We start from the raw sequence: 12820 nt of genomic DNA on the forward strand, positions 1-12820 counted from the left end.
ATATATATATATATATATATAGATTCATGAGCTAGAAACATGGCTAAAAAAGTGTAAGTCTGTAAATCCATTACCCGAGGTAAACTCCAGGACTAAATCATCATAAAAGTGTGGAAAGGGTCAAAATCTCTCACGATTGAGTTAAATAGTATTAGCAAAATTATAGACCAGAATCAATCATGGTCAGGTCCCTAAAACTTCATTTTTATTCTCAAAGGCTCATAAGTTATTCATTAATATGGTACAATTCCCATTCTGAAGAAATATATTTTAAATGTTAAAAGTGGAAATATATTTCTTTTTAGGAAAAAATAAATAAATAAACCATATCTTAGTTGGAATTGCACCATTTACCGTTTTAGTGATCATGAATATACCGTATCTATGCATCCTATCATCAATATCGAAACAATGCCATCATAAACATCAAAACATCTATAAACTAGTGTCACGCCCTTTACATGGATAAAACACTTCCAGGAGTCCAACCAATATCATAATCACGACCTTGGGCCCAATAATATAACTATGACGTAACCATACCATCATAAATCAGGAAAAACCATTACAATCCAAAAAGTCACGCAGAAAACTTATCCTAAAGGTTCACTAGTCTAAACTACGACTAACACGCTAACATATGAATATAAGTCTACAAAAGGTAACATAAATCTTGGCCTAAGGTGGGCTGGAGGGGCCCACTTTTAATCACTGAAATCCATTTTTAGACAAGCTTCTACCGCAGACTAGGCTAAAGTATCTACATTGACTTCTAGATTTTAGATAAGACATGATTAGGCTTAAGATAATAAATCTGCCTAAAACATGAGCAACTGAGTCAATTCTACCTAAATTATGATTCTAAGGTAGTCTAAACAGTCCAAAAAGCCTAATCATACCAATCATGCATACAATACCTAAATCCCATCCTACATCTTGCATAATACCATAATCCTACTATGAACTAGCTCAATCTATGAAGAAGGTAAAATGATCATAGAAGTATAATAAGTATTTCACCTTAAGGGTCAATTACCATTCTAGCCCCCAAACTTATAAATTAAACTAAGTCACGATTTTCTACCTTAACATCCCTATTTAACATGCAACAAATGTCAAACATCCCTATTTAACATGTAACATATATCAAACACCATCTCAAGAAGAAGAATAGACAAAAGCCTACATCGATGCCGAATCGAAAATTCTTGAATCATCCATGAATTATCTATCTTTACTCCTCAATCCCAAAATGTCATCATGCTATGAAAATAGTGCTCTATACATCATAAGGAGTAAAACAAGACCCATATCTCTATATTATGGGTCAGTTCAAATTTTTGGTCAAGAACGAGCCCACAGGGAACACAAAATGAATAAAACATTGAACCCATCATAAGGTCCCTCAAAGGACAATGAAATTTTGAGAACAACCATAGCACAAATTGGATCTCAAATCAACCCACAAAATTTAGAAAGTTAAGGCCTAATTTCTAAGAATTTTATCAAGAATTAGGATGGAAGTTAATGAGAAAATTAATGGGATATGACCAAGAAGATCGATGTTAGCTTACCTTAACTTATGTGGGTGCTTTCTCACTTTTTCCTCTCTTTGATCTCTCAACTTAGTGTAAAAATGATGGAAGAATTGTAGAAAATCAGGTGGGGAAAATGCATTTAAGGCCACCAGGTATCGCTTAAGCGACCACTCAGTCGCTTAAGAAATAATTGCTTAAGAAACTGCAGTACCTCTTAAGTGATCTGGCAAGACAGGTGGATACCCCTTAAGCGACTGTTAGGCTGCTTATGCAAACACAGTCATCGCTTCATCCACAAGTGACCAAATGGTTAGTGTCACTTAAGAGACACCATGTAACGTACATACTAATCATTTAAGCATTCATATGATCTCTTAAGCAGTCTCATCAGTGACCTCAGGTACCAAATTTAACTAAGTCCAAAATGGACTTCGACTAGGTGCTCAAAATTCATTCGAAACCCCGTGTAAGTAAATAAAATATTCTACCATACCAATTTAACATTCCAAACTCAATGGAACCATCAAAACTTTTATATGATATCAATTAGACCAAGTGTAGGGCCCACACCTATAGTTTTATTTTTCACATAATCTACCGAATAGCCCAGAATGAGTTTGAAAGTCTTAGGACCTGAACCAAGGATCCCCCTAACCTAAAATCAATGTTTCAGAGCTGATAGCGCTATCAAAATTAAAATCCAGGTCATATTCTAGGGGTTTTGGTCTGAGACCAAATCCAAAATAACAAAATCTCTAAAATAGGAAAATCAGCCTAAAATCTAAATGAACTATTTGATAATCGAACCGATAATTCAAGTAAGTCATAAATTACCTATACAGCCGTGGGAAGGCTCAAAAATCGATAAATGCATGGAAATCAAGAAAATAACTTAGACGGTCATTAAATAATCAAATCCATCAGTAGATACAGTAGAATCCTATACACTAATAGGTATTCTAGGCTATTGGTCAGGCCACATGTCTATTCTAAATCCCCTAATTAGGATAGGTCATGGTTTACTTGTCATGAACCTATCCTAAAATCCCTCCATAGCATGCAATCTATGCTATATAAGCTTTCATAGAGAAAAGTAGAATAAAGCCTACCTCAATAACAAAACTACATTCTTGAATCATCAGTAATTTTCTTATCTTTGCTCCATGATCCGGAAATGACATTCCTCTATCAAAATAGTAATCTATACGTTAATAAGAGTAAAAAGATACCTATATTGCTATATAAAATTATAGGCTAAAATTTAGGTCAATAATGGGCCCATAGAGTCTGTTAACATAATTTAAAAATTAAATACATCATAACCTCCCTAGAAGGACAAAGAATGAGTGCTCAAGGATTGAGAAAAATTAGATGATAGGAATCAAATGGAGGATTTAGTTTGAAAACTTATAAAGAAATTAGTAGAAAATGGTCACTTCCACTTTCTCTACGCACTCCCAACATCACTTTACCGATTGCAACACTTTTCTTTAGCTCTAAATGCCATTAATGTTTATGAAGGTTGAGAAAATAAAGAAAATTATGGAGAAGAGGGGTTATATACTTCCAGGCCATTACCTATCGCAATTACGAGGGCATGATGTCGTAAATGCAAAGCCCAAGGAGATTACCCTTTATTAATATGAGCGATGGGTCACAAATTTAAAGTCAATGAGACTATCGTGAATGCAATGCACTAGGTCACAAATGCCAAGAAGACAATAAGATTGGGTTAGGTTCATTCTTCATCATGAACATGATGAAAGTTCTCGCAGATGTGATGATCATGAGTTTGATCCTTTGAAAATGCAATTCGAGCTTCAAGAGAGCAAACAGAAACTAAAGAAACCACCAGATGCTGTGAACCAATAATTTCACCAACTCCGCATGAACCTCGAGTGGGGGTTCTGTATTTTTTTAGAACTCCATGCAAGAAAACAAACTTTGCTACCATACCAAATTTGACATTTCAGATTCAATGGAACCATAAAAAATTTAACCTGAGATCTTTTTGATTAAATGTGGATCCCACACCTATTTTTATTTAAATCAAAATTATACCCTGCAGACAAAAATGAGTCTAAAATCATCGAGACCTAAACCAAGGGTCCCCTAGCCTAAAATGAATATTCAAGAGTTGATGGCACAGTTAGAATTTCCATTCAAGGCCATTAACTAGAAGTTTTTTCAATACAAATTCCTTAATAATGAAATGTCATAAATAGGGGATTGAGCCTAAAATCCAAATAAACTATTTGATAACCGAAGCAACAGTTTTGAAAAGTCATAAATAACCTGTAGCCATTGTGGGAAGGCTAAAAATGATGAAAACATACAAAAATTGATAAAATGACCTAGAGGGTCATTACAACATCCACTACCAAAAGAACTTTCATTTGTGAAAGTCAATGGATAGAAAGAACCTGAAAGTTTAAAAAGGGTGAGGTACTATCCTGTATGCTTCGAGCATGACTTCCTAGATAACCTCTACGAAGAAATAACACTTTCAAGGGATTTCACCAAAGGTATTTCTTTTTTACCAACTTTCTTGCTTTACTTACCAAATAGCCACAAAAATAACCTCAACAAATAATTGGCCTCCAACTAAATGGAGAATGGCTGATGCATGCAAACCCTAATCACAACATGCTGACATCACACCAAAGGAACATAACCAAGCTAAAGAAAACCAACCTTCCTAAAAAATCACATAACACTAGACTCAAAGATCTGAAGCAAATCCACCAAAAATCCGTAATAGCAAGCATAAGAATAAGTCCATACGTTTCGACCTAGATGCACTAACAGAGATGATCAAAGATTGCATCTCTAGCCAAGATACAATAGGTTCGAATAACCCTCAAACTAATAGTCAGGACTATAACGCACAAACACTCAAAAAATGAATGATATAGTCCTGAATGTCCCACTAACTGAGGATAAAACCATACTAATTCCAATTTGAGCATACTTCCTCGTTAAGCTGGCAATCCTAAATTCTGATAAAAATTAATAATCAAGGTCAAGAGCAGTAGATATAGATATTATGTACCAACAGACTATCCCTCGAGCATTTATCAAGCTTAACCCATCTGAATTAAAGATAACTGAACCGATATGTAACAAAGTCCTAACTGAATCAAATCTTAAAAATAATGGTTGCAACCAAGATCCACAACCCTTAGCTAAAATCTCAATGCCTAAGTTGAACAACTCAACTCAATGCCTAAGTTGAACCGCTCAATCTCAATTATCCAAATTGATCTTTTTGATGAGTAAGCATCCATATGCCAAAATCTATCACAACTCTCAAGCCGTCATTTAAAGGAGCCAAAAATCACAACTAGAGTCAATAAAACTTTGAAAAGATCACCTACCCAAAATCAAACTCATAGCCAGAATCAAGCATACACCCCAAACCCATCTCTTCTTCAGAGAATAAGCATACATCCAATAGTTCCTACAAGGGTTGATACTAAAATAATGCCAAAGACATAGCCACAGCCAAGGAAAACCACATGCTATAGATATGAGCAATCGAATCCATATTTGTTAGAGGAAATAATGCACCTAAGCATAACCAAGGACTCACCAAGGTTGCAAAGAATACTAACAGTAGCAATATCAAAGCAATTTTGGTTTCCCCCTTTTACGGTATCATTATTTTCCTTTTAATAAAGGTTAGATATGAGAAAACATTTTAAAAAAAGCATGTTGGTATGAAATATTTTGTATTTATTTTGTTAAAATTCTATAATTGATGTAATGGTTTTGATATTGGAATTATATGTTTTTTAAGTTGGTGTTATCATAATAGTCTTATTGACTATATTTTTAGAAAAATTTAAATAAATTTCTATTTGTGCTTCTTGTTTAAAAATGAGTAGTTTGAATCAATATGTTGCTAAAATAACCTCTATTGTGTAGATTTTTTACTTTGAACATATAAAAATATTTTATCTGTGCAAAATAATTATTCAAAAGGAAATTATTTTGCTCAGATTATGGATAGTCATGATATGTGATACATTTTTAATGCATGTTGATAATGTATCAGTCCAAAGAAAGGCATATTGTCAGGACACTTTAATAATTAATATATATGGACTATGTATAAGAGTACCACTAAAAAGTTATTATTTCTATCCAAAGACTAAATGATAATGTTGTGTTAGGTATCTTATGGGCCCAATTTTATGCGTGTGTGTGATAAATTAATTTTTTATTTTTTTTCAAATTTATTTGATTTAATTATCAGCAAATATACATGATATATTTGAAAAATTAATTATTGAATATTATTAATTTTATCCAATAATGTCTTCTATATTTATCAATATGAACAATATTCCCGTGCGTAATGGTAAAAACTTTAAGAGCCGAACTTTGAATGAGCTTATAGCTCAATATGTACAAAAAGAAGATAAAATTAAAGAAGAACCGATTGAAGGTACTCGTTTGGGATCTATATCTAAAACTAAAATCATTGCACATAAGAAAAAATGAGTAATACTAAAGAAACTACAGACAAAGTAACATTATTGTCTTTCTTTTCTAAGAAACTTGGTCACATAAAGAAAAAGTATTCCAAGTGCGCTTCCTTGTGAGAAAAGAAAGGTAAATTTCTCACTTTTATTTATTCAGAAGTTAATTTTAATATGGTGCATAGTGATACGTGGTAGGTAGATACTAGTGCAACTACTCGCATAAGTGCCATTATGCGTGATTTCAGAAGGAGTCGACTACTAATTGATCCTAAAAGATACATCTATATAGGCATTAACAATAAAGAAATCGTGGAGGAAATTTGTGTCCTTAGAGTTCTATTAGATATTGGTTTCTATTTAGAATTAGAGGAAACATTTATTATATTGTCATTTAGGTGGAATTTATATTCTATTTCTTGTTTGAATATAGCAGGATATAATTATTCTTATTCTATTGGAAATGAAATTTATCATATTTCTCTAAATTTTAATATTAGTGAAATTGGTACTCTAATTAATAAGTTGTACAAATTATACAGATAATATGCAACAATAAGAACCTGCATTCAAGTAACTTCGGCTCTAAGCATATATTAACAAATAAGAATTTATCAATTTTATAGTTTAAGTATTTGGGTTATATTTATAAATAAAGAATGCAAAGGCTTGTGTCAGAGAGAATTCTTAATTCCCCAGATTTAATAGATTTTGAAATTGGTATAGAACTCATTAAGGGAAAACAAATTAATGTAAGGAAAAGAGATGCTTATAGGAGTAAAGAATCTTTAAAGTTGATACATACAAACATTTGTGGTCCATTGCCTAAGACTTTAGGAATGGTGAATAATGTTTTATTAACTCTATAGATGACTATTCCCTTTATGGATATCTCTATTTATTCCATATGAAGTCACATTCTTTGAATGTTTTAAAATTTTCAAAGCTGAAGTTGAAACTCAATTAGAGAGGAAAATTAAGGCTGTCACATCTGACTGTGGAGAAAAATGCTACAGTAGATATGATGAATCACGTGAATAATGTTTAGAAACGTTTGTAAGATATTTTATATAGTATGGGATACACCTCAATACAACATGCCGAGGAACCCAAGTCAAAATGGGGTAGTCAAGAGACAAAATTGAAATCCTAAGGATAATGTAAAAAGTATGATTAGTCATTCTATTTTAAATAAATTTCTTTGGAGAGAAACATCAAAGACTGTAGTTTACATGCTAAATAAAGGTTTAAGAAAAGTGGTAGCTAAAACCTATATAAGAGTAGTAAACCAAAAAGAAGCCTAGTATAAGACACTTATATGTCTAGGGATGTCCAGTCAAAGCAAGGCTTTTGTAATTATCTTTTAGGTTATTTTTCATACTTCCATGTATTTTGCTGTTAGAGATTTTCTATATCTGCCTCAAGTCATTTATGACTTATTGGAACTGACAGTTTGGTTATGTAAAAATTCATTTATTTTTTGGAGCCAATTTCCTATTTTGAAATCATCATTGGTTTCTAATGGCCACTGGGAAAAAACTTCAATCAAATGACCACAAATGCAAATTCTGATTGTTCTAGTTTCTCTATAATATCAATTTTAGGCTAGGTGGAATCTTGATTTAGGCCTCGAGGCACACGAGCTTATTTCAATCTATTGGTCGGAAAGTTAAAAATTAGAAATTAGGTGTGGGACCCACTTTTTGTCGAACGATCTTGGATGGAAATTTATACTGCACTATTGGGTCTGAAATATCAAATTTTGTAAGGTAGTTATCACAACTCGAAGCTACCCCCTAGTAATAACACAGTGCTCAAGGACATAAGTCACCCCAAGCTAACCTATGATTTGGTATCTATTGTGAGCGCTAAATAAGATAATCATAAAATATCAAATGCAAAAGGTAAACTAATGAAAACTATGATAATATATAATATTCTATGTATTTGAATATCTAATAAAAACTAAAAACAAGTCTGACCATCTGAAAGCCTCTAAACATGAGGAGCTAATTAGAAAACCCTCTAACTCCATTTGACTTAAGTAAAAGAAATACTATAAGTAACTATGGATAACTTATCCTCAAAGGATGAGGAATCACCATAACTACTATTGAGTGGCACATGAACTATCTATGTATGGTCGGGGAACCGGGCGTCCAAACCTATATTGTGAAATCAATATCATGCAAAAGAGAGTATGCGGTCAATATATTAAATATACTGGTACATGAGATAGGGACTAACTGAAATACATATGGATACTGAAAATGAATGGATGAACATGTAAAATGAATGAAGACTAAAAAAGTATGTACTAAAATAATCTATAAAACTGAATAACTAAATAACTGATAAACTAAACTCTTGGTCAAGTAAATCTGTACTGAATATGATCTGAATACTGAAATGAGACTTGGGAGATAACATTTAACCTACACACCCTAATTTGATCAAATTGGGGTCCAACATGTAACCCCCGGTTGAAAGTTGTCTGTACCTTTCCATGAGTACTGACACTGGCTGTGTAGATCCACTTAACTGGCGTCCCAAAGGACTAAGGAGTCACCCACATCTGGTAGGTTCCCTTGAGAGAGTATCAACCTTATAATTGCAGGAACATCTCTCATAACCTACACTAGATATGAAGTTCTGGAACTTAGGGACTGCTACTAAAGGTCTTACCCTAATCTAGCAAGTAAGCCTTTGTCCCTAGGTTCACTCGGTGCTAAGTTCTACTCCCAACTAAACTGACACTAATACTAATGAAGATTTAACATGATTCAGAAAGATAAATGAGAAACATGATAATAATATGAATATAACAACATAAACATGATCTGGATGACATGCAACTTGGAAAATTGGAACATGCATGACTATCTAGGCATCAGATATTCATAACGCACTAGCACTATCTATTGCAAAATACTCTTAGCACTTGCTGAAAAATTCATGGAATTGGAAAGTCATGAGTAACACTCCACATTTCAATAATAAATAATGAAGTGGTCATTTGAATTATCATACATATGGAAACACAACTATTACGAGGGAATATATTTTCCTGGTGTACAATCAAGATAATTGAGGGAAATTTATAGAGTTCGTAATTTTTATGAAATTTTACCAATTAGGGAAAAAAGGTTTATACATAAAACAAAAGAATAGGAAATTCTTAGGACTCAATGGGTGAAAGAGACCCAATGATGAATATCCCACATATCTGAAGTAAAAGCTTGGATGAAATCCTTGGGATAGGTCTTGTTCTTGAGAACCCTAACTTGCTCTTGAGGGAGAAAAAAAACTACCTCTCTTGATTTGCTCTATGAAATTGATAATTATGTCCTGAATTTGGGGCATTGGGTCTTTTATACCACTCCTTGGAAATCCAAAATGACATGGATTTAGATTTTAAGGTAGTGGGAATAGACATAAAATCCCCTAGAAAATCATGCAGTAAAACACGTTCCTAGTCATTATGACTCACCTCATGAATCATTATGAGTTGTAGTCTGAGTCGCAACCTGGGATCTTACAATTTCGTATACTTTCTGGTATGACTACGACTTGCCACCTAACGACTTGTTATGAATGACTACAAGTCGTTAGGTGAAGTGTAGTTAAAGGCTTGAGTCATGGATCCTTTAATTGTCAGGACAAGGTCCATACAACAACTCATAAGGTATGACTATGATTCGTGTGCTGGACACATAACCACTGGAAGGTAATATTGGCTGAACATTATTATGACTACTAGTCCCACCTAATGAGTTGTAATGTTTGATTACTAATCATGGAGTAGATTCATGGTCATGGTATTGAAATTCTGTTCCTTCACTGTAATGACTATATATAATGCCCCGAGAGTACACCCTGGATGCCACACGGTGCCTACAGCCCCAAAGAACCACAAGCTAACCCATGTTGGTGCTTGCTGTGAGCACTAAATAAAATAATAGAGAAAATATGCAAAATTTAAATGAAAATGACATAAGGTTTTAAATACGAAATAAATCTAAAAAAATTTGTCTGAAAACAATACTGTAAGACTGTAAATAACAACTAATAACTGAATAACTGACTGAATATGTCTGACAGCCTCTAACTAACTGACAATAGAGTTGATGGGACAAGTCCCCAACTAACTCAAACTAACTACTGAACTAAAGAAAAATAAATACAAATGGTCTTTGAAATATGAGGAATCTCTACTGCTACTGCTATAGATACGCTTGGGAGGTCTAGGTGCGGTCAGGAACCTGAGCGTCCAAACCACTGATATGAGACATTATAGTGCAAGAAATGAGTATGCAGTTAGTACTTTAAATGTACTAGTATGGTAAATGAGGTTAGGTTGACGTGCAAGGTTCATATGCATGAATGATACTGACTACACGTAGCATAAAATAATTGACGTATAGTATGTGAGAAATACTGTAAAATCTGAGAATGCATGACCAAGCATATGAAATGACACTAGAATAGTTTGTAAACTAAAATACTAAAATACTGATGTTGAACAACTAATAACTGTATGCTATGGTCAAGTAATTCTGAATATTGAACTCTGAACTAAACACTAGGCTGAGACTGTGGGGGCTATCATCTAATCGACATGCCCCAATAATGTAAATTGGGTTCCAACCTGTAACCCCAGTTAGAAGGGTGTCAGTACCGTGCCACGAGTACTAAAACTGGCTGTGTGGACCCACTAAAGTGTTATCCCAAAGGACTAAGGGTCACCCTTAACTGGCAGGGCCCTAATAAGATATGTGTCAACCTTCAACTGGTAGGTTAACATCTCAACCTACGCTGGAGATGTAGTTCTACAATACAGGGACTGCTACTAAAGGTCACACCCTTAACTGGCAGGTAATCCCCCATCCCTGGGTTCACTCTGTGCTAAATCTACTCCAAACTGTATTGACTCTAATTACTGGACTAAACTGAGCTGACGGACATAATACACTGGCTAAATAGATAATACTCTAATATATTTGAAACTCTTCTAAAAGTATTTAAACTAAGTAAACAGCTAAGTTTTTGGGTATTCATAACCCCCAGGACTCGATTGTAATATCAATAAGATCACATGAGAGCATTTGAAACAATAATACAACTTGGAGAACTTCATAAATAAATAGTCAATGTTCAAAATTCATCTATGAAGCAATTCATCAAACACATGGGGATCGTGAGTTAAAGCATGAAATTAGTTTAAAACATAGGATAGTAACATAACTTCCTTACTAAAATCACGGGTTAGTGATTTCAATATGCAATTTTTATTCTTCAATATGTGAAGAATTAACTCCAACGAAAAAAAAAATGTAAACATGGGATAAAGTCAAAATTCATGGAAGTTCATGGATAAGATTCATAAATACATGTTAATATCATAATTGAACTTGAAAATTGGGTTCTTGAACTCTATGGATGAAAAGGGTCCATGAATAAACATCTAACATACCTTAATTAAAGAATTTGTGAAGGTTCTTGGTGGATTTCACGAGATTTGAACTCGAATGTTAAATGGGCTAGGGTTTGTTCTTGAGAGAGATTGCTTTTAATTTTGAGTGAAATATGAATTATGGGGCGAGGATGCTGCTTTGGGATCTTAATCCCGTGTTAAAGTGACGGGGAAAAGATGAAACTACCCTTTTGAATTTGAAATTCATAACTAAAATGTCGATTAAGACTTCACTGCAATGCGATGATTCCCTCTTCTCTATACTCACCGTGACGCGGTGCAATCACGGTGAGTCACTAGAAATGACCATTGCTGATTTTCCCTTCACTGCGATGCAGTGGCTCCTTCATGACTATACTCATCGTAATGCAGTCTAATCGTGGTGAGCTGCTGCTTGGAAAATTCAAACGTGGTCCAAACCTTAACCAAAAAACCCAAAACTTACCCAAGACATGCTACTTACACCCCTGAACATGAATCTAATCAAAAACCATCATCTCGACGCCTGGAAAGTCAACTTAAGGATCCTCAAAGTTAAAGGGAGTCAAAAGTGACTAAGTCTCTCAACGCTTAGTCTAATTTTTAGATTTTAAGTATCTTAAGCAAGTACTAGGTGTTGAGCTGAACTAGAAACATACGGGGTATTATAATATCTCCCTCTTGGGAATATTCATCCTAGAATAAGACTGATTAAGTTGAGTATACTGAGGGACTAAGATCACATGCTGATTATGCATAACTGAAAATGTGATTACATGACTGAGTTTGAACACGATAACTGACTAAAATATTTCATGATTGCATACAATAACATGAACATGATTTTATGGCTAGAACTGAGAATGAAAAGAGGAACTCTAAGGAAAACTTTTACCTTGAGCTGGGTCTAAGTTTGTAGAGAAAAGGTGAGGGTACTTGGTATGCATGTCTGCTTTTGCTTCACAAGTAGCTCCCTCAATGAACTGATTCCTCCAAAGAACTTTAACCAAGGGAACTTCTTTGTTCCTTAGTCTACGAATCTGGCGATCTAAGATTTCAACTGGGATTTCTTTGTATGAAGGTCCGTTTTGAATATCTATGCTCTCTAAAGGAACAACGACCTCTGGATCACCAATACACTTCTTTAATAAAGAAACATGGAACACTGCATGCACTGATGCTAAATTTGCAGGCAACTCAAGCTCATACACTACTTTCCCAAAATGACTCAAGATAATGAAAGGGCCTACATATCGAGGAATGAGCTTCCCATTTTTTCACAATCTCTTTACCCCATTCATGTAAGAGATTTTCAAATATATAAAATCACCAATCTCAAATTTGAG

The sequence above is a fragment of the Capsicum annuum genome, chromosome 12, assembly GCF_002878395.1.
Source record: "Capsicum annuum cultivar UCD-10X-F1 chromosome 12, UCD10Xv1.1, whole genome shotgun sequence".
NCBI classification, from domain to species: domain Eukaryota; kingdom Viridiplantae; phylum Streptophyta; class Magnoliopsida; order Solanales; family Solanaceae; genus Capsicum; species Capsicum annuum.